This window comes from Amblyomma americanum, chromosome 1, assembly GCF_052857255.1.
Source record: "Amblyomma americanum isolate KBUSLIRL-KWMA chromosome 1, ASM5285725v1, whole genome shotgun sequence".
Classification (NCBI taxonomy): domain Eukaryota; kingdom Metazoa; phylum Arthropoda; class Arachnida; order Ixodida; family Ixodidae; genus Amblyomma; species Amblyomma americanum.
This window is the reverse complement of record NC_135497.1, coordinates 296,176,579-296,200,422: the sequence shown is the minus strand read 5'-3', so window position 1 is coordinate 296,200,422 and position 23,844 is coordinate 296,176,579. Positions and strand designations below refer to the sequence as shown.

At 46.6% G+C, this 23,844-nt stretch overlaps 1 protein-coding gene across 2 annotated transcripts in view; it reads right to left on the bottom strand.

Moving 5' to 3' along the window:
- The window catches only part of LOC144115262 (histidine ammonia-lyase-like), a 55,920-nt gene extending 45,743 nt beyond the window's left edge, over positions 1-10,177 (bottom strand). The window contains exon 1 of one of the 2 annotated variants that reach the window (XM_077649566.1): positions 10,021-10,177. The gene's annotated coding sequence lies outside the window, so the exon portion shown is untranslated. The remainder of the gene's footprint in view (positions 1-10,020) is intronic. The other variant, XM_077649565.1, reaches the window with a different exon arrangement.
- Positions 10,178-23,844: the final 13,667 nt, after the last annotated feature.

The following is a 23,844-nucleotide window of genomic DNA, read 5'->3' as shown; positions in this document are numbered from 1 at the left end:
AAAGTCAGTCATAAAATTCCAATAAGGAAGGGCATCAGGCAAGGATACACGATCTCGCCAATGCTATTCACAGCCTGTTTACAGGAGGTATTCCGAGGCCTAAATTGGGAACAGTTGGGGATAAGAGTTAATGGAGAATACCTAAATAATCTGCGATTCGCTGATAACATTGCCTTGCTGTGTCACTCAGGAGATGAACAGGAAGTCATGATCAGTGAATTAGACAGGCAGAGCAGAACGGTGGGTCTAAAAATAACACGCAGAAAACCAAAGTAATGTTCAACAGTCTGGCAAGGGAACAGCAGTTCGCAATTGGAAGCGAGGTGCTGGAAGTGAAAAAGGAATACGTGTACTTAGGGCAGGTAGTGACAACTTATCCGGGTCATGAAAGGGAATTAACTTCAAGGATAATAATGGGGCGGAGCGCATATGGCAGGTTCTCTCAGATCATGAATGGCAGTTTACCAACATCCCTCAAGGGGAAAGTGTACAAGAGCTGTATCTTACCGGTACTCACCTATGGGGCAGAAACATGAAGGCTAACGAAAAGGCTTCAGCTTAAGTTAAGGACAACGCAGAAAGTCATAGAAAGAAAAATGATAGGTGTAACGTTAAGAGACCGGAAGCGGGCAGAGTTGGTGAGGGAACAAACGCGGGTATACATATTGACTCATCAGGAATTGCTAAACTTATTGAAGATTTCAAATTTCATTCATCACCTGGCTACGACTGTATTAATGCCAAATTAAAAAAAATACCTTTGCCTGTAGTTATATTATACTGACCAAGATTATTCAGCAATCTCTTGATACCTCAACATTGCCCGCATAATGGAAAATCGGGAGGTGGTTCCAGTCTTCAAATCGGGAATTAAAACGTCACCTGAAATTTATCGTCCCATCTCACTGGCCAGTATATGCTGAAAAGTATTAGAACATGTTATTTTCACAAACCTTGTTAAGTTTCTCAGACACTAATTTTTTTCTTCACACCCGCATAGCCCGGTTTTCGAAGATCATATTCATGTGAAACCCAACTTGTCTGCTTCACTAAGAAGCTCCACCTTATTTGAGACAGCGCATCAGAGGCAGACTGCATTTTCCTCGTTTATTATTTTTTAAACTAAATCAACTGAACATTGATCATAACGTTTTCAAATGTATCGAATACTTTCTTCATAACCGATCACAATTTGCTTCCGCTAACAACTACAATTCACCTTTCAGTGAGGTTTACTCGGGTGTGCCTTAAGGGTCAGTCATTGGACGGCTTCTGTTTCTCATTTACATCAATGATCTTCCTTTTAAAGTAGCACCTAACATTCATCTCTTTTCTGACGACTGCGTTGTTTTTCGCGAAATAACATCACCCGAAGATGCTGACCTTCTTCAGACCGATCTTACCTATATTTCTACTTGGTGCAAGGATTAGCTCATGGACCTTAACACTGACAAATGTAAAGTTACGCGAATATTCCGACATGCTAACACCCCTTCCAGGTACTAGTTAAATAATGTCCACTTAAAATTTGTGACTACATATAAATACTTGGGCGTCCACATTTCTGCAGTCCTCTCCTGGTCGCACCACACCGAGTGCATTATTAACAATGCTAACCGCATATTGGGCTACGTGCGCTGAAACTTTAAGAAAACCCCGTCTTCTCTTAAATTATTGTTTTACAAAAGGCTGATTTGTTCAAAACTGGAATATGCAGCTGCTGTATGGGATCCCCACTACGAAAAACTAATAACTTTGCTGGAGATGGTCCAAAATAATGCCGCGCGTTTTACTTTATCTAACCTTAATTGTGGGGCAAGCGTAACCAGCATGAAAACTTACCTCTCTTTACAGCCTTTAGAATGCCGCACAAAAATAATTTGTCTCAGTAGTTTTCATAAATTTTACCATCATTCGCCGCCGCGTTGGCTAAGTGGTTATGGCGCTCGGCTGCTGGCCCGAAACACGCGGGTTCGATCCCGGCCGCGGCGGTCCAATTTCGATGGAGGCGAAATTCTAGAGGACCGTGTACTGTGCGATGCCAGCGCACGTTAAAGAGCCGTAGGTGGTCGAAATTTCCGGAGCCCTTTACTACGGCGTCTCTCATAGCTTGAGTCGCTTTGGGACGTTAAACCCCCATAAACCCATAAACCCGTACCATCATTCCACTCTACGGAACGCACTCATTGCTCCTCCTCCCTACGTTTCAAGCCGCACCGATCATCGCCACAAGGTTGGAATTTCAACATTTACAACCTTATCAGCAATTCATTCCTTCTTGACTCGTGCTTCACGTGAATGAAACCACCTTCCTGCTGAAATCGTCATCAATGATAACTAGCATTTTCGCAACGCCATAGTTAACATTGTATAAATAGCAAAAATTGCTTGTAATACCCATTTTCTTGCCTATGTATTTTTTTGTATCCACTCCCCTCTTTAATGCCTCTGGCCCTGAGGGTTCATTAAATGAAATAAAAAAAATCAAATGACATCCTAATCGAAATCAAGAGGAAGAAATGGGATTGGGAAGGGCATGTAATGCGAAGCAAAGATAACCGATGGTCCTTACGGGTGACGGAGCGGATTGCAACAGAAGGCAAGGGTAGCAGGGGGCGGCAGAAGGTTAGGTGGGCGGATGAGATTAAGAAGTTTGCAGACATAGGGTGCGCGCAGCTGGCAAAGAAAGGGTTAATTGGAGATACATGAGAGAGGCCTTTGGCCTGCAGTGGGTATAGTCATACTGATGATGATAATGGCAGCAAGAAGCTCTCACCTACTTCGCTGAAGCTCCGTAAATACACGGGACCACTCATCGGGCCGAAAGGTGTGGTTTACGTCGAGGTCCAGGGCAATGACCAAGTTGAGATCCTGGCACGGTACGTCGTGGACGGAAGCGAACCTCACTTTTCGGCCGGGACTGGCATCGAATCATCCGTCTGACTGAAGTAGCATCTTGTGTTAAAACAAGTTGGCGCATGCGAGCTGCTCTCAAGCCCAGGACAAGAAGCACGTTTAGAAGCGCTATTGCACAAATATGAAGCTCTATTTAACGACTACGTACTGGCTGGGTGCTTACCTCCTGTATAGGCGAACTCATGGAACACGTCGGGCTCAGCAAGCTTCAGAGCTATTCGGAAGAACACAATTTCGTGCCGACCACCATGTTTAGGTTAAGACCGCACTTAACAGACACAGGACGCAGTTCTTCAACTCTGAGAAGAGGTTTCGGCCGGATGAACGGATACCTTCTAAGATATATAATTGCTTTAGACCTCTAAGCAGCATCTCATAATGTGTCCCACGAGAAATTTCTACAGAATCTACAACGGCTCAATTGCGGAAAAGAAACCTGCGATTACATCTGGAGCCTCCGTAGTTAAAGCGAAGCTCTCATCAGACTTGGCGCAATCGTTTCGAAGCCCAAGTATGTAGGAAGTAATGGGCACACCGCAAGGGGACGTCCTCTCCCCATTGCTTTTAAACATTTCCATGAACAATCAAACGGAGAGACTCGACAAGATACCCAACCTTAGGCACGCACTTTATGCGGTCGACGTCCCTTTTTGGACTATCCGAGGATCTGACACCAATATTCAAGAAATGCTCCAGCGCGCAGCAGACGTAGTGAAGGCGTACGCTGTAGAAAGCGGACTTCAATGCGTTCTCGCTAAGTCTGAACTTATCATAATGAAGAAGAAAAAAACCTTAGGGCAAGGAACCCCCTAACGTTGCGGTCGAGCTAGGTAGTGCACGGATAGCTCCATCACCGAAGATCAAAATTATCGGCATGTACTTCCACGAGGATGCCGGTAAGTGCCAATTAAATGGCCCTATAAAATCACCTTCTTTCTCGACGGTGATGTACAATTACACATCAGTAGTAGCCAGGTGCAGCAAGCAGTTATGGGGTGTGGCAGCGGGGAAAATGGTTGCGGTGTGCGGCATGCGCGGACGACGCCGGCGACGGGATGATTCGCCAAACGGTGCCCATAAAACTGTCTCTGTAAAACTTCATCCTGGTTAGGACCAAACTAAAAACAATGTAATCGTCTTGGCGGATTCATCTAGACATATGGGAACTGGAGGAACTAAAAAAAGGGAGAACTTAGGAACAAGGACTTCGATACTTCGTGAGCTCCCCTGGGCCGAACAGTGACTGCAGCAGGCGCACAACGCCCCGCACCCCGCTCCCGTAAATGCGCCCTCTCCTCGGCGGCCCATATTGGCCCACGTAATCACAATCGTCAGAGTGGGCCATAAAATGATAAATAAATGGTCCCCACCCACACGGCGCCGCGTGATCGTAGGTGGTGCATCTTCAAGTGCGCCGACTCCCTGACCCATGTACGCCTATGTCTCTTATGGCTCGGGGCTACCTGGGTAACATTGCATTCAGGCAACCAGTGAACGAGGGATTTTAGTCACAATGAGACGCCGACAGCGAAGCCTCTTATTCTGAAGAAATACCCCATACAGTACATCTATCGTTGGGAAAACAAGTTGACTCAACGATAGTGCCAGATTCACACAACGCATACGCACTGGCCGTCGTGGGCGCAGGAAAACTCAGTTAAAAAAAAGGGCCCGTATAGACACACTTTATAGCATTGTTTCTTCTCAACCAGCTCGCATCCTTCCTCGCAGCCGTGCATCTACGGAACAAAAGTTTAGGATGCCCAAAAGACAGCTGATAAGTTGGCCTGCTGAAAGGCCACTAGTGAGCCTACGGTATCAGAAGGTGTGCTATATGGGTCTGTACTAACGTAGCGTCAGGCCGTGCTACAAAAAATATCGAATTGCATTCTGGATTCAATAGAGGTGCAGTCCCCGTTTAGGCGATCAGCGCTCAGAGCCCGCCTCACTCGAATAACTGCGCTGACTCCGATACTGCTCAGGTACAGAAAAACCGGGTGCTCAATTTTTGAGAAAGGCTAGGCTAGATATGCACGAAATACCATTACTTATGGTAGCGAAAAAACAAATAAGACCACAAAACAGCCACAACAAAAGCGCTGTCTGAAGTGGTGAATGGGTACCAGCTAGCGTGGGCCCGATGCAATAGTTTATGACAAGCCAAGTCATGATGCACCAGAAACGTATTGCTTTATTCACAGGCACTGTGAGAGTGAAATGCTTCTGGCCGATGGAGCCAGGGTCTCGAGAATTCTCGGACAAGCAAGATCAAACCACGATCTTGCTCCGAAGTTGGCCTTGTGATAATGAAGCAAAAAAAATGCTCCACTGGTCAAGCCGGAATAAAATTGTCGGCCTCTCGACACGGAGAGCTACCTATTTAATCCATGAGCCGTTGGTGCCAGCATGTGCTCGAATCAAGAAAATACTCGCACTCCGAGGTGATGCAAGTGGTGTTTACGGCGGTAGGCATGCAGTCAGTGAGCCCGGCGGGTGTTGTGATTTATTTATTGATTTGCCTATTTATTTATTATTATGCATTTATTAAAATTTACTTACTTATTTTGCAGCGAAGACGGTCGGTGTTGGAAGCACCCGCAGCCAGCAGCAAAAAAGACGAGGACTGACTCGAATCTCTTGCTCGTTCTCGGGACTCTTACGTACACACTCACCAGAGAACACCTTCCCCATCACATGAACCTCTCAAAAGAGCGGACGCGACAGCCTAGCACCAGTTTCAGACGCACTTTCCCAAACCTCTATCACAAGCAATTGTTCTTCCCCACCCAATACACTGGATGCTGCCTAGCATGCAGCAGCTCTAGACCCACCCTCTTCCACTCCGTATGGGAATGCCCCGATCCACCCGGATATCAGCCACCCATCCCCCAGGCTGCTCTGTCCACAACAGACCCACAAGACCAGCAAAGGCTCATCGAGCCGGCGCGTCGTGGATAGCGACAGCCAAAGAAGTCCTGGACTGAGGACACCGCACGAAGAGGATGGCGACAAACTACCCACCAACTTAATATTTGTTGAATAAAAGTTTTCCCACCTTCTCCTGGCCAGAAATGTTTTGTATTAAAAATGGCGGAAAACCACCGTGTCCGGTTTTCCCCGCTGCGATTGGCGGAGGTGCGGGGCGCTTGTATGTTTTCTGCATTTTGGTCAGGGCAGAAAACTCCACAAACAGATACACTACGCTTCCTCGAAGTGGGAAGCAAATCGGTGACCATGGAACATTGTGAAAGCTTCTAAATGACCACAGGCAATTCAGGAATTAAAAATCAAGCATCAGTATCAAGCAACGAAAGCACCATGTCGTTTTAAACGCGAACGCACCATGAGTTAGTAGGTGCGACATGCTCAGAACTCAACCAGCGCATCGAAAACTGAGACGCCAGGAAAGCAAAGCGACGCAGGACAAACGCTGTGCTGTGTCTAGGAGTGTTGCACGCGCCTTTGTTTCCGTCGAGCTGGCTGAGCTCTACATTTGGACTCTAAAATGTCCAGGCGCAATCTTTTCGCCGCGTTTACCTGCTTGGTTCCGTGAAGCGTGCTCCGCGCCTCTCACTGCGCGCACGCCCCCGCGCACAGTGAGCGCGAACTGGCTCGGACGGACGCTACTGTTCGCACGTGCAAGCCACCGCCATTGTTTCGCGGCTCACGGGTAGCGAAATAATGCACCTTCCTGGTCCGAGTTTCGCTAGAACCAATTAAACTGATCCTTGTCTGTGTTATTTGCACATTACGTACGAAATAACGGAAGAGGGGGAGGGGAGTGGGCATTTTCTCCCTTTCGTATAGTGCATTTTCAAAAGAGAGTTGTACCGTGGTCCGACCTTCCGAATAAAAGCGCGAACTTCACATAAGGCTGTTCACTATTTACAGCAGACTAGCTTAGGACTGGACAGAACGCATATTTCAGGTGCGAGGTAACTTAGTTCAGTTTGCCATCTCGAAGACAAAATGTTGTCAATGTCAAACAGTCTTATTGCCATAATTCATGCATAAGGCTGTCTGGTTGGTTCGATTAGCCAACCCAGAACCCGGTCGGTTAGGGCTTTTCGGTTTTGGCCAGGAACCCCACACTTCACTGTGTTCTTACATTATCATATACCGCATGACAACTTGAAACTACAAAGCCACTTTTCATTTTTCGAGGTTCTGTATCATTCGTTGTCGTCATAGGCCCCTCTTGGTGCAGAGTGAGCAACCCTCTGTGAAATTAGTTCTGCCAGCAACTCAGCGCAAATACGAAAAAAATGTAACTCTGCGCGCTGTAGTTCTGACGTGTGTTTAGGCATTTGGAAATTATGGGCTGGTTTGGCTTGCTTGCTCCCGTTATCCGTTCCACTGCGACCGAGCCCGTTGCCGCCTCTACAGCGGTGCGAGTGATTTTTTTCGGCAACACCCAGGTTATCGCAGCGCTAACGGAGTGAAAACAGCGCTTGGACACACGTGAGGGCTGTTTTCTCATCTTCACTCGGGCTCCAGTGGATTCCTTGAGCGGTGAGCATAGCTGATAATAGTCATACTGGAATGCAACTGTAATTGTGACGTAACCTTTGCACCCAGCTCCCCAGGTGCTGATTTCTTATTTATTTTTTTCAGATAAAAAGGCCTGTAGTATCCTTTATGCAGCATGGTTGCATTTTCGATGCTCGGTGTGTACACACTGGTAAATAAATCCTGCGAGGTACCAGTTCTACCTCGGGCACGTGCTAACTCATATGTATGGTCTTGTATATAAAAAGAAAATAAAAAAAGCTCCATTCCTGTGCCCGTCCTGAAACGCAGCGATAGACTTGTATTTTTTATTTACACATGCCCGCATATTGGCAGTCGAAGTTGGTAGCGCCTGTGCGTGCAAGGCGAAACCGCGAACCATGGATCGCTCGTGCCGTCACCAGTAAGCATCGTGCGACCTTAGATTCACCGGCCTACTCCAACGATAGAATGGTCTCACCGTACAAAACTCGCTGGGGCTCACTGTGGCAAAGGTTATGAAAAGCCTGTTGAAGGCATACATAAGGTACTCTTTGTTCGCAAACAAGCATGAATGCTATTGTGCTTTCTATACTCATTCTATCTGTGAACAAAAAGACCGTGATGGCGTCAAGCACTCGAGTTTCGTAATCTAGTGCTTTTTAACCTTTGCAGTTTTTGGACACTCCCAATCTCGGCATACTTCTGTGGTACTGTTTACACATCGTTCAATGGTTCATGATTATGTTTTGCCTCGGAGAGATTAGACCAACTGCGAGCCACTCGGTGTTATGCATATGCAAAAATCTGAGTGCATTGTTGCTATTTCTGCCATCTGTGCGTCTATGGCCGTGCGTGCTTGCGCGCCGTTATACGGGAGTGAAACCCATTCCTTTTCCTGTATTATTTCCCCTGAAATAGTAGCGGAGCTTCTCTGAATGTGGGAACTCATGTAAGCGCTGAACGCGAGGCTGCCAGCCAGCTGCCGCGAGGGAGCTGGTCACGACTCCTGTTGACAAAGACTACACATGTATCATACAATAAAGTACCGCTTGAAATCCCGCAAGCTCGTTTTCTTACCGCGCAGCCGTTACAGACGTACTTCTGGTGATGGCATACTTCAGTGCCTCTGTTCTCTCCTTGGGGTTCGTCGTAGCCAGTTTCACTTTATAGAGTAACATTTAACACTTTCTCCGCTGAGGCACACTACTACGCACGTTGAAAAGAAGGACTGAGATTAGACTAGACAGAATTCGGTGGTGCAGTAAACTAGATTAGCATATATGCTGCCACAGGACGGTTGAAAACGGTCTATCATGGTTTTATACGATCGAAGCTGCCACTTTTGCTTGCATTGCGAGTGCTTTGCGCACTCTACTGTAGAACCTTAGTTTTTTTTTTTTTAATCGTCAATGGTGCTTTTCACACGTAGGTTCATTCTTAGCTGATGCTCAATGTGAAAGCCACATTACTGTACACTAACCATGCGCAAAGAGTAAAACGCTGAAATAAAGTGAAAGCGCTGTTCGAATTTGGCAGTTTCAAGATACATCGAAAACATAGCGGCCCAGGCAAAATTTAAAACTTATTTGAAATATAAATACGGATCGAAAATCCGTGCCCTTCACTGCTACGCTGTGTTTGAACTGCAGTAGGCATGGGGCTTCACGGGCAAAATAAGCGCGGCATATCTGAATAGTGAACAGACTGGTCAAGAAGCCCGATGCACACTCAGCAGGAAATCGACAGCGTAAAACGCAACAGATCTACAGAACTTCCCCCACCCAAAAGGACCGGCTGCGAGATTGTAACTAGTGCTAAAACACACAACGGACAGCGAAAAAAGAAACCGACGGGACACACGCTGTTTGCACCGTTGGTTTCGTTTTTCGCTGCCCATTTTGTTTTTTCTCCCTGGTCACAATGTCTCAAGCGGCCACTCAGCATCAACTACTTAACTTTCCTCTTTGATTGCTTTCAAAAGGAGCGCCGCGAATTCTTTGCACCGTTACTCACTTTGGGAGGGGGGGGGGGGGTTCCACAAATGTTTTTCTATGAGAAAGCATCCATCTCAGTTTTGCTGCTTATATTCGAAGAGGTGCAGATGTCCACACGCATGTCTAGAGTGATTGAATGGCACGCTCTATCTTTGGCGTGTGACGTTGGTCGCTGTCCGCCGGGCTCTCTACAGCTTTTTGAGACATGAGAAGTAAACCACGATCCATGCGAATGTGTGTGCATGATAAATTGCTCTTTACAGTCCTATAGGCCTCTAATAAATTACTCACCAGTACGCCGTTCGAGCCCTCTATGGGACGTCTGTATGAGCACGAGCGCTATACGAACCGAATTATGAGATGCTCATGCCCAAGCTTACATCAGCCACCAACGAATTCGGAAGTTTTTTGACAGCTGATTTTTGAATTTCCGTTAATAATTGTTTAATCCGAGGCAGGAGTAGCGTCAGTCACCAATGTTAATGATATCGGTCGAAAAGCACAATGTCCGGCATTGTGCATCTGGGAAGAACTCGTGAAAAAACGGCGCCAAAGAGGTGAGCATCCCCAACGCTACTCGTGGTCGGTGGGAACGATGGGCGTCGTAGGGTCCACGTACCTGTCCGGAGCAGCAGTCCGCAGGTGCGCGCAGCAGTGGGTACCTAGTGCGCGTGGAGCAGCGCTGTGAAGGAGATGGCGGCGGCACCGCAATGTGCCCGGGGCATGTGGCGCGAGCGCGGGCCAATAGACACTGCAGCCGAGGCCAAGGCGCCGCCCATTCGTCCGATAACGAGATACGGCACGCGTCCGCGCCTCGTTTTGGAGGCTATCGCAGGCACACTTCCCGTGCGGTCCGCAAGACGTCACGGCAGCCGTAACAGGTAGTCCCACACGCCAGGCTTTCGGGCAGCCGTTTCTTGTTATCTGCTTCGAAACAGCTCGAAAAACAGGGCAGCCGCGCTCGACCTAACGTCTGCGGTTGTCATTTATCTTTGTCGGCGCTTCTGTATCCTTTCCGTCTGCTCAGCTGACGGTGGGTGGTAAAAGGGGTGCACGCCACTGCATCTTGATGAACGATGATTGTTGTTGACGACGATGAGATCAAGTTTTTTTCCCAGCGCTGACACCTAACGCCAGTTCAGCGTTTTTGTCAGTACAGTTTGTTCCGTCGGGCAAGTCACTCATCCCTCTCCCCTTACCATTTCTGCCCTCCAGCTCAAAATTGTAATCTCATTTCGCTCTCACGCGCAGGAGACTGTGAGTGAGACTTTACATGACGACTTGTCCGCTTTGAACTGGACATCGGCCTATGACCCGTCTGACGTCAATGGCCAGGTCAGCACAAAGACGGAATGCCGCCGGTACACTGGCCGGTATATCTGCTCTATCAGCTAAGACCTTGGCGTGAGCTATAGCCGGCTATACATGTGGAATTATGTAAGCATGCAGCGCGAAAAAGACGAGCGACACAGTAACGACAGGACTGGCGCTTAACTACCAATGTTTAGTGCGCTAGCACTAATGCTCGCATTCTCGAAAAAAAACCCGTTGTCTGTCGGAGTATCTGAAGTAAACTAGACAATCAGTAAAAAAAATTCTGCAGAGACACTTCAGACTGCTTACGTGTGACTGCATTGTTTACGCGTAGTGCTTCCACGCGTATTAAATAGTTTTCCTATACGTATTGCTTGCACACCAGACCGCAAACTTTCTGGCCCTCTCGAGGTGCGGCGATGAGGTTGCGTTGCCGTCTTGTTGCCGTCTTCCTCGCCGATCACTTCTGCTCGGTATCCGATCGTGACGCATTGCCCTCTGCCTAATGCTGTGAGTTCTGTGCTCCTGGACGAAACTATGATAAAAACGTTTTCCAGCATATATTTGCGGCTGTTTAAAATTGCTTTTTATACATTCATAGAAACTGCCACTTTTTTGTCTTTTTTTCAAAAAGGTGCTAAAATGCTTTCTAGTCATGCATCAAAACTGATGTTCACAATACTAACTCGTCTGTGAGCTGTTTGAGTCAGGCCTCCACCGCAATCTGTCATCCAGAGCTAAGCTCGATGAAATCTATTTGTTTTTACAAATCAGCGTAGATTGGTTCTGTCTACAATCACGAACCTCTTCAACTTCATGAGTGAGGCTTAAATCGCTGCCTTTGAATGTACTCATGGCGTACTGCTACCTTAGAGGTTAAGCATTCCATATTGCTTGAGAAACTTTTGCACTTCGGCGTCGACGCGACATTAGCCTCAGTATTGTGCGTTAATCAGTGCAACCGTCTTTCCTGGGTGTCCTTAAACGGCCAGCCAGCTTCCCTTCACCAATGAAGCAAATGGCAGCGTGCCCTGCATCTCTCGACGGGGCCCTTTTCTCATTTTCGTTTTTATTGACGAAGTCGCTGTTGCTGTTGAGCAAAGCCTGTGATCAGCCCGAGCTCTGCATTTTCCTTTCTTCTTCTTCACGCCCACGATACAAGGAAAGGAATTCGATATTTCGTGTTCGTAACGTGCTCCAAGAAGGCATACTTGCTGTCTTTATCTGGAGCAAAAATAAGAAGAGAAAGGTGATCCGACAAAACAAATGTGATATCTTCTCACCGCAAAATGCAATTTATCATCTCCACTCGCATTTGTAGGCGATATTCTTTTGTCTGAGAAAACGAAGTGAGAGACCTCGGCGTAAATTTGACACAACATTAGAGGCCAACATCAACAATAACAGTATAGTGTTGCCGAGAACGCCCAGCTCATCACTTCCGGAGCACTGCTCGCCCTCGGTGCTAAGAGCAGAGAGAGAGAGAAAACCTTTAGTGCATAAAATGTTTGGGTGCGCCCTGACTCCAGGAGTCCATCGACTTCTGTCGCCACTCTTGCTCGGTTCACCAGCGAAAGCTGGTGCTACGAATGTGAGCTGGACTGCGCCGCCTCCAAACCCTCAGTTCTTGGGTTACTTATTTTTGGTATAGCTGGGTTTTTCTGGCATGCCCATACCACATGGAATAAGTGAGCCACCTCACCGCAGAAGGCGCAATGCGGATCGTACGAATTTGGAAACATATAGCTGACTTTGACAATATTTATATAAGTATTCGATTGCGATTTGCTTAAAATGACCCCTTGCTTTCTTAAGATTTTTGCATGGTTCGGCGTATACTTTCTTCGTTAATCTTAAATTTTGGAGTAAATCCTTGCAGCTGAATAGTGGTTCCGAATAATTATGTTCCTGCGAATGTTGGCGGACCCGGGGTAATTGCGAGTGGGCAGCGGCGTGAGCGCCTTCGTTTCCAACATACCCAAGAGTGTCCTGGACTCCATATGATTGGATTTAAAGTACTTCTTTAGTTCTGAGTATTTTGTTTGCGTATTTACCATCCTTCCTCTTGTATAGTTACGACATGCAGTCTGGAAGACCGTAATTATACACGAAACCTTCCTGGAAACCATCGCCAAAGCTATCGCCGCTTCGTCAGCCTGGATGATTCTCTGGCATCGAACTGATGCCCCATTAGCTAAGAATCATTAAAAAAATTCCTCGCCCTGCGCATTGCTAACGTAAGCCATACATGGCGCTCTTAGTAGCGTGAGCCAAGGGACAAAAAAAAAGTTATTTTCTTACTTCTTACTGATCTGATTCTTTAAACTGCGGGTCTTGTTACAGCCAGTAATTTTAGGAGCGCTGAACAAACAAACAAAAGGCTACAAAAAGCGGAATTTCTTAAACGACAGCTTGGCACGAAAAAAAGCGCTCTTTACCGCGCAGGGACAAAAAACTGCGGAAGGTCGTGCGTGCTGGTAGAGATTGTGGCTGCGCGAACTTGTGCTTGCCTTGGAAGTGGCAAAATTAGTGAGCGAAATCAGGCTCGGAAGGTTCTAATACCCGCTGCTGCTGCAGAGTTTTCATATTTCACGCGCTTAAAAAGAGTATAGACCAATTTTTTTGGCAAAGTGTGTTCTTATTTTTAGTGATGCGTAAGACGTTAGTGCATGGATCGCTACGTGGTATTCTCCTTCGAACGGCAAACAATTTCAAATTTAGGTACCTAACTCCTACTGCTTCGGTTTCAACAGCCGAGCGATGACTGTGACTTCAAGGTGTAGTGCAGGTCTCGTGAAGCTTAAGAAAGCTGCAATATAATCTCGGCTTCTTCATACTTTGTCATTCCTGCTCTTGAGGCAGACTGGCCTAAGCACTGTAGTGAATTAAAACGACAGAGCAGCTATTATATCACAGTTTTTGCGCATCACGTAACCTATACTGAACTTCAACGTCACAGCCACATCTCATATACATAAGCAACACTTGCTGTTGGGCGAGTTGGTTTGTTACCATGCTTCCGTCCTGTCGTCCTCCTTCTCCTTGTGTTCCGTTCTTTCTTGAGTTGTGTCCTCCAAGACATAGCTCGGCTCTTGAAGCAGAAACAGTGCTATAGAATAAATTCGATTATAAATTATTTCCTGGTCAATGACGAATACTGCATGATCATCCTAGTATGGTGATGTCATATGCATCATTACTAGGAATACTTCATTACCGCATACTCCGTTAACGAAGAAACGCTTTCTAACGATAAAGCCACCCTCGCGCAGGTTGCCGTCATTAATTGATTCTTCTAATCTCAACTGTCTCTTAACTGACAATTTTCGCTTATATCCAGCGATTAAAAAACTGAGAAATTATTTTAGTAATCTTGCGCGCTCTATACGCCTCGAAATCAACATTACTGCTGCAGTTTTATGCCACCAATATGATTCAGCCGTTGCTTAATTTTTAAACTTGTTCTCGTTTTTTAGGACCTCCCGGGTATGCCTAAAGTTTCCCCGGTTAGATTGTGTCTGTTTTGTGTGAAATAGAGCTTGGCGATCATGTTTTAAGAAACGCTGATGGTGACAGGACAGCCCGACACACCTGCGGTTTAACGCGTCCTCACCAAATTGCACCAAAAATGGTGTGGCTTTATCCTAGACTGATTCCACCGCCCCCTAAACAGTGGTAGTGTCCTTTTTGATGACTCGTGAATTCCAGTGCTCTGGCACAAGTGATTTCTTTAATGCGTGATGCACTAGCTAGGCGATGGTTTCGCTACTGCGTATAACGTAGTTGATAAAGACTTGGCTTATAGCTTATGGGGTTTAACGTACCGAAGCGACTCAGGCTATGAGGGACGCCGTGCTGGAGGGCTCCGGGAATTTCGACCACCTGTGGTTCTTTAACATGCACTGATATTTCACAGTACACGGGCCTGTAGCATTTCGCCTCCTTCGGTCATTGGTAAAGACACCCACCCGAATTCTAGAGTCAGGTGCGTGCCCCGCGAACGACACGTCTAAAGAACCTTTTCTTGATGGGCGTTGCGAACTTCGTTCCCAGGAGCTTAAATTAACAACGAGCGAATGCCTGGAATGGAAGCAGATTCTACGCCCAGGACGAAGGACAAAAAAAAAGAAAGAAAACCGCCGCTGATAAATGTGAACTAGCGTCGAGAATGCCAAAGCATGCCTTCATAGTGCATTTATGAATAATTATCGCCGTGAAGTTTCTCAAGAGTTTTCTACTTTCGTCCCTGGCAAAGATTTGGCAGGATTTCTTGACAAAAAGAAACCGTTAAGGTTAAGGTTTTTGTCTAAGTGATGAAACTGTGACAGATAAAGCTAACATGGCGAAGACTTTCAGCCCGTTATTTTGTTGTGTTGTCACAGATGGTGAGGGTATGAGACTTAGTTTCAGTTCGTGTAATAACTGACCTGCCAGTAGTTCCCTGTGGTTAAACAAGGTGTTTGCCATTACTGCCAAAGATAGATACTAAGAAAGTATGCCGAACCGGATGTTTCTCATGCGACACGCAGAATAAAATGGAGGGGAGGGGGGTATAAGGTCAAAATAGTTTCAACTTATTTAAAGGGACTCTAAAGGGAAATATTAAGTCACGCTAGACTGATGGGTTAGCGTCATGTGATAGCAAATATGCCGTTTTTACCGGAAACAAAGCTTTTATAAGCCAGAAAATTGCGTAAAAGCGAAGTACCCGTGGCGCCGCCACGCACAGATTCGTATCGCTGCGACTGGTGACGCATTCAAGCTCTCTCTCGAGGAACGCTATTTCGCCATCAGTGAGCAATTACCGTCCAAATACGAGCAGAGCAGCGCGGCGAGTGTAGCAAAAAAAAAATTGCGAACGATCTCATATTAAAACAGCGCAGAACAGACGACGGATATAATTAAAGGCTAGAAGCAAAAAAATAAAGCACTGAATTTTTCGCCTCTTCTTCTGTGCACATCTGGCTGCGTGTGGATACTGTACACAGCAAACTGAGAACCACAAGCGCTCAACGGCATTCACGCTCTGTTCTGCTTGCAAGGCGGCCGATGAAGCGATTTCATTCTCACTTCAGCCGTGTAATCGGCTACGTAGTGCAGGCTGCGGACGTTCTTAAATTGCAGTGTCTGTCCACAATGTGATAGCGTAGTTGTCACCACAAAACCCTGTCACTTTCCGGTGTCACGATGTTCGCTGATTGGTCTAGAGGTCACGTGACCTTACGACGTCATCACAACTTTCCCACCGCGGCAGGTAGCAACCTGGCCTCCGGATTGTGTGAGCAACCTGCGCATCGTAGCAAGTACCAATCAATTTAATGATTGGTCGAGAAAGATTACGTGACCTAGTGACGTCGTCACAACCTGCTAACCGGGTTGTGAGCAACCCAGTTTCTAGACAGCAACGTAGATAGAGAATCGAAACCAAAAATCAGAAAATAAATGCGATATATGCAAATGTCGGCATCGTCAGAGCATAACGGATACCCGCTACTTCAGCTAGCAGTCCGAATAAGGCGGTTGATGGACTGAAAGTTGAAAATAACTGACTTTAATACGCACAAAAGTTGCAACAAAGCTGCGACCGATGTGAAATCTAATGCTGTCGCATTCCGCTTTTAAAGTTACTGAAGCGTTCCCACAGTTCTTTGTTTTTTCTTAGTACGCGCTCATGCAGACGCGCAAACATGCACGTCGACAACGTGTGAAGCGCGATGCGGGCGCACGTTTTCTGCGCAGTGGAAATGTGGATATGCAGAGGTACGCTGAAAAATACCTGAGATGTATACCGCATGCATGCACCATCACCCCACGTTTGGCTCATTACAAAAAAAAAAAAAATCAGTGCGGGACGTCATGTACGCAGTACGTGAGGCGCCCGCACGCAAGGCCGTATTTTTGCACCTTTCAATCGAGTGCTGCGATATGCAGCTAAATTGGTATTAACGGCACGCGCTCCTTCGCGAGAAAACGTTCAAACAGCTGATGTCTGTTCTGCGTGCACTCCCTGCCGACAGCTATAGACGGCAGACTAGAGTTGGGAGAAACGTACCCTGACTTTTCCTCTTACAGCTCACAGGAATGAGTGAGTGAGTGAATAAACTTTATTGCTCTAATAAAGGAGTCTTGCTGCTCGCCCGAAGATTACCGATGTCTTCCAGGCTGAGCGTGGTTGGCGCCCCTAGTCCAAGGCACCACTGTCCCTGGCCATCTGGCATGCGTGGCTCACTAGGTCTCTTTGGACCTTGAGCTGGCCGCTGGTTAGCCGGTCCTCCCGCTGCTCCGCATTTGGCTCTTTGTTACCTCGGAAAGCTACATTGTGTAGGCATTCCCATGTGATATGATACAGCGTGGGGGTTGCCCCGCACCACGGACATGTATCCCTATACTGCTCCGCCTACATCTTATGTAGAATGTGAAGGTTGTGGAAGGCTCCTGTTTGGAGTCTTCTCCAACATGTCGCTTCATATTGTGTTAGCAGAGGATGTGGCTGGGGATATTTGCGTCTTCTGCCTTTGATGAGGTTGAGGATAACTGCGTACGTGAGCTCTACCGTTATCTCCAGGCCATCCGAGGCTTTTGACGCACCAGCTCGGATAGTAAGCTCGCGAGCTAGCTTGTCCGCCTTCAGATTGCCTTCGACTCCGGCGTGTCTCGGTACCCAGTAGATCCTATGTTGGATCTTTTCGTTGGTTCGCTGCGTTTTCAAGAGAATCCTTAGTGCTTTCTTGTTGATTCTTCATACCATGTAGCGTCTGCACGCTTCTTGGGAATCTGTTATGGGAAGCAATTCGCGAACGCCGAAATCGCAACAGCCACAGCAGAGTCAATCACAAGGGTCGTCTGCGATCATACTGCATAGCTAGTCAAAAAACACCTGCTAATCGACAGCACAGCGCGCCGTTTGATTATCAATGGGCGCGCAATTTTTCACTGAGATGAAATACATCAGAGCGCGACTGCAGATCCCATGCATTTGAGGATCCATCGAAGCTTACGTGTACACGTCACGAAACCGCACCACCACACAACGCACCGAAGGCCGCCCGCTCGCATCGTTGTCGGCGATGTAAACGAGCTTGAGCCCGATCAGCAGTTTGCTCTGCTCTCTGCGGCTGCCCTCAATGACTTCATGTGATTTATTTCGCTCCCACCAGCCTCTTTCTACCGTACGCGTGCGTTGCAACGAGACACATCCGCTCGCGATTTAGAGAAGAGCATCTGCCTCTTCCGGTTTCCGGACCGCGTTTCCTTTCTTCGCAAGTGGATCCTGTGATTGTTCGGAGAGCTGCATTGCAAATGCGTCATGGAAATGACGTAACTCTGCTCATTTTCACAGGTGGTATGAATCTGGAATGGTGTCCGGACATTCATTACCGATTTTCTCACCAAAGCAGCCGCTTTTCCACGCACTAAAACATCGGTAGTGCTCCCGAGGTGTAATCTTTTCGTCTTGCCTGTTTTGATATTTCCTTTTATCCTCCCTTTAACAAATCCTTATCGCAAGTTGAAGTACTCAGTGACAGTAAATGAGGAAATAATGCACCAAATGCTATACGAACTAGCTAAAATGTCAATTCTACTCCAACAGTCACTTAGTTCAAGAGTGCACGGTGTTGGGCAAGTCGGTCGTATACATAGTTAAGCAAGAGACTGCAATAAATCGACTATACTTGCGCGAAAAATATGGAAGAAAAGAGGCGTGACAACAGGACAGAGCACACGGTAAAACACGGGCAAAACGCACAAGCCAGAATTCCCACTGAGGACAACTGTGCCGGAAAAGGGAACATGGCAGGCCGCAGTGAGTACGTTTCTGCAGCAGCAGCTGAGGCGCCTGTCCCTTGAAGACCCTTTCCTGGTCAAAAGTTCCATGGAAGCAGTCACAGCCCTCCAGAGCCTCAACTCTGACAAGACAGCTTTTTCCATAGACGTGGAATACCTTTACCACTATGTTACACACGGCCAACTCCTACAAGCTGTCCAGTAGAAGATTGAATCCACCAGCGATATAAGCTTCCAGAGCTCCACCAGTCTAAGCGCGGACAACTTTATCATCTTCCTTGAATTTTACCTCAATTCCAAAGCTATCTTCCTTAAAAACAAACTCTATGTGCAGAAAGAGGGGATGTGCATTGGGTCCTCTGTCGCACCTGTGCTATGTGACATGAACCTGTCTGCCGTGCAAAAAAAACGGATTTCTAGCAGCTTGGGCGGCGACAGCTGTTCTCAGTCATGAGGTATGTGGATGACTACCTTTTCATACTTGATGCGGCGCCTGGCTGTGACTTTGAGGCCCTTGTATCCGCAGTGGTACGGCGCTTCACCACCGAAGCAAAAGGCCGGAAGTTTACCTGGGAAGTACCACAGAGTAATGAAATTGCGCGGCGGGCGTGCAATTCCTACAGCTGGCGCACATCACTGAGCCTTCTTGTGAAATAAGCGTAGCTAGACGCACTGCAATTAGGCTTTTGTCGAGATTGGTTGAAATTCCTGGATTTTCTCTATCATAATTCGCTGGGCGCTGAAAAAAATGTGCATTTAATCGGTAATATTTGGCACCACACACGATGCAAAAATGGGCAAAAAATTGGCAATTTTTTTTTCAAACCCCTGATATTGGGCCTGGAATGCCCGTCGCTCCAATGATTTTCTAACCTGCTCAAATATACTTCATAGCTGAATAATTCAATGCCAAATGCACCAGACGTTGCGCTGGGCCCTCCGCAATTTCTTCCACAAAATATATGGCTCTATCGAACTATCGACAGTAAATTCCCTCGACATTTTTGGGAGAAAAAATATTCCAGTCATGTGACAAACCTTTGAATTTTTCAGACGAGCGCAAAGGTAGGTGTCATTACAAATTTACAAAAAATTTATTTATTTATTTATTTATTTATTTATTTATTTATTTATTTATTTATTTATTTATTCAAATACCTCACGGGCTCCGACTGGAGTATTATGTGAGGGGGGTTACATAACTGGGGTGGGAAAAAGAAGCAAGTAGAACATGGTTATTTTAACATCGTTATACAAAGAACAAGCAACCAACCAGAAAATAGAACTAAATTGAAAAACTAAATTGAAAAACGCACTACAGAACACACTTCAGAAGAAAATGCTACTTATTTTTTCTTTGAAAATAACATGATCTGAGATGTGAACAATGTTATCAGGAAGACTATTCCAATAAATGATTGCACGGGGCAGGGCTGATGAGTTGAATGCAGTGGTCCTTCCCGAAAGGCGCTTAAAACTGAGGTGATTATGCAATCGGTGAGATGTGCGGGCCGGTTTTGTAAGGGGTAGTGTGAAGGAATGATGGCTGTAAACAATTTTATGGAAGAGGCAGATAAGTGCTATTGTTCTGCGAGATTCTAAGGATGGAAGGGATAACGAAGCCTTAATGTTAGTTATACTGGAATGTCGGCAATAGTTGCGAGAAATGAAGCGAGCGGCACGATTTTGTACGCGCTCTAGGGAATTAATTAGGTACTGTTGGTGAGGTGACCGCGTTTTTCCGCTCTAAATTTTTCCTGAATGATGTAGAAGCATTGTATTTCAGTATCAGCCAAGTATAAACTGTCAGCAGGAAATGTTTTACACACTTTTGGTTCTTTATTTTAGCGTAAAAAGTACCTTTTTTACATTTTTTTTTTCAGAAAGGTAAGCGAAATTCGTGAGCAATCAAAAGCACTTATATGTTGTCTGGCACATGTACTACTAGGTAAAAATAATTGAACGGGAATAGAAGACACACGCAAAAAAATCTTTTATGCCATCCTCGGTGGAACGTTTGAATGCGTTAGCGTTTCCGGTTGCTGCTGATTCTGTTGTAGCTCCGCCTTAAAGATAGCGTTAATGGGTCAATGCCCGTATATGCGGAATTGGTCATTCTCTACTTTGCATCACAGATCGCTGGTAGTGCTCATTCCACTCCTGGCGGAGTGGTGCATCGGTTAAGCGATGCGCCACTGCCCCGGCAGGCGGCTGTTTCAAGCGCAGCCACTGGTCTGGCTGGTGGGACCCAGGTTGCCACCTGCACCGGTGGACAGGTCGTGATGACGTCCTATGTCACGCGTGACGGCGGCCACCATTTCAGCTTGCGCAGACCCTACAAATGTTAACGCATTAATAAATGAATGAAAATAAATTCCGAAGTCACAAGAAAGTGCGACTCTCCGCGTATTCAGCACTATATTCCATACTGAGGTGTTACAAGTGAAAATACAAAATGCGGCTAATTTTAAGCTAATAGCATTGTAATTACGCTCAGCGAAGTTGATCAGAGTATATCCAGGTGGATCCTGAGAGCAGAAGCAACAATTTGCTTCTTTCCTGATTAAGTGAAGATTCGAGCTGAATATCTGTATACGCCTTCGACCAGCGAGGTTGGGTAACACAATCGAATGCGGATGCTGTGTTCGCGCGTTCGTATAGTAAATCTGGTCATGTTTTTCGGCATATATAACTGACAGCTAGGAGATTATTTTCCGGGGCGCCACTTCTGATGGTAAGTGTGCTGCAGCAATTAGTTAACAGATAAATACAGTCCGTGTGCTCTGTTGTGGCAATAACACGTCTGTGGACCAGCGGAAAAGATAAAGATAGGTCGACTTAGCCATGGCTAGCTGCGTGTAAGTCTAATCGCATCAGCTGAATAAACATGGCGCAGTAAAGAGAATTCGCGTTGGCCCATTTTCTGCTGGTAGTTTGATCTTGGCCTATTAAAGTACAATGCTTCTGCATTGTTCAAGGAAATTTTTTGAGCGTAGGAAGAAAAACCAATTTTTCGTAATATTTTTAATAGGAATTAGTTTTGCACTCGCCTGGAAAATTAAAAGAGCTGTTATATGACCGAATTTTTTTAATCCTGTGGGAAATCCCTCAGTAGAGTGCGAGATAGATCTATAAATTTTCTGGACGAAATTGGGGAGGATCGTACGCCAAGTCTGGCGCGTTTGGCATGGAATGACCCAACTGAGAAAGTTTTCCTCTGCCGTGTTCAGATAAAACCTGTTTTGCTTTGTTCCAGTTTTTTTAGGTCTATTTATTCCTCGTTAAAAGGAGTATGCAAATGTATAAGTGTTATTTTCTAGCATAATTTGTACCTGGTCTATAGACGAAAAGCGTATGTGTCATTATTCCTCTTCTTTGCTTTCGATTATTTCTCACGTTACTTTTTTCACATACTGTGCACTGCTTGCTTGTTCTCGTGTGTTATACAGACCTGCCTAAGACCTTAAACAAAAGCTTGCATTCTTTAATAAATAACCAATAAATATAACAGCTACAGAAATAATTTAGGTTTGTACGTGTTCTAAATGCCGCTTTTTCCGTGGCAACCTTTACCTGTACGCGCGCCATGCCAGACTTTTTCGATCTTCTAGCCTTTAGAATCCGGCAAGCGCGAGCTCACCTGCGGTTCTCACACAGAATCCTTAATGATATAGTTTATTGTGACTTCCTTTTTCGACTCACTACTCTTCTGGCTTCGCCTGGATCTTTCAGTTGGGTACCTCGACCCTTACACTTGTCCGTCTTTGCGCATCATCTTAGCTGCTCTCGTCATAATCACCTGCTCCCCTTTCGTTACCCTTTTCTCCTACGCTTAGCATCAGTACCGACCTTCATTAATCAGGCAGACCTCTAAGCTCTCCTTTAATGAATCCTCGCCTGGGGAGGAAGCTTCACTAAACACGAGCGGAGGCTTAAGTACACGCTGGTTTATTTCGCGATAATGAAACTTTAATGGTGTTCCATCCGGTCAACTTGGGCAATGAGGAGCGCACGTTCTTATCAACTAATTACTACGTACAGAAGTAACGATTAGCTTTGAAGCTGCAGGGCGCCAAGAGTCAGCGAAAGAGCTCAACTTACGGAAAAGTACAGCGCACTAGGCCAGCGCTTATGCTGGAGTCGCTGCGGCTGCGCCAGCCCAGGCGCGCTGCACCAGCGGCCAGTGAATGTGGGCCGCCAAGCGGAACACTCAAAGCACGCGCCCAAGCCACCGCAGCTGTACTTTTCGCGCGCTCAATGTTCTCAAAGCATTTTTCACGCGACAGCCACCGCTACGAAACTGGGGCCATTTGAGAGTGAGGGCAGTCGCTTGAGATGGTTTAATGCCTATATTCTCTAGTGGTGTCCTATACGCCTAATCATGCAACATATACAGTCATAATATAAATGCACGTAACTGCGCATTTCATGAGCACCGCAGCATTCTGCTGGTGTATAAGGAGCGGACAACTTACTACTAATTTTATAATCACTTTTCCTGTTTCCTTACAATAAGCCGACTCATCATCGCTAACCCTGCATACTGTGTTCAGCAGTGAGTCTTGCTGGACGCCGCAAGCCTGTCTCACACAGCAGCCCGTTGATCGCTTCCTTCTGCACCCTGCCGCAGCTACCACAAAAGTAGCTGATGCGCAGCTGTACGGTGGTTATCAGCCATGACCATCATCATCACCTGCTTTAACTCCCGCACAGGACTGGGGCTTTTTCCAGTAATCCCCTACTGCCCCCTTCTTGCGTCAGTCGCGTCCCGTGCCGACAAATTTGAGCTGACTCTCGGCTGCACTTGATTACGCTTCGCTTCCTTTAAGTGGTACTTACTCTGTGGCTGAGACAGCCACAAACCACTCCCGAAGACTGCCGGTGGCTAGGTGGTCGTAGCATTAAGTTGCTGGACACGGGGAAGTGGCACCGAATTCGGTCCCGGAGGCCGCATTTTTGATGCAGGCGAAATGTAAAAACGCCCGTGTAGCGAGATTTTCGGGCACGCTGAAAAACTCCACGAGGTCAAAATAAATCCGCATCCTTGCGCTATATAGGGCGTGACTCATAGCCCACACTGCTGCGTTGGGATGTAAAAATCCATTACTTCTAGTTCTGTCCAGTCCTATGGAGGCTACACATAACGAATGGCACTCGACTAGCCACCGCGCCGGGCAGCTGTGCCTCGGTATGGAATATAAGCGACGGCTGAGCAACGCCCCTACGCAGACGGCAGCGATCCTCTGGACCACGACTCAACCCGCGCTGTACTTCGATGGCAGGTTATTGGAATACTCCTCGCTGCTACTAGCATTGGTACGCCACCGGCTGCAGTGCCGTGAAA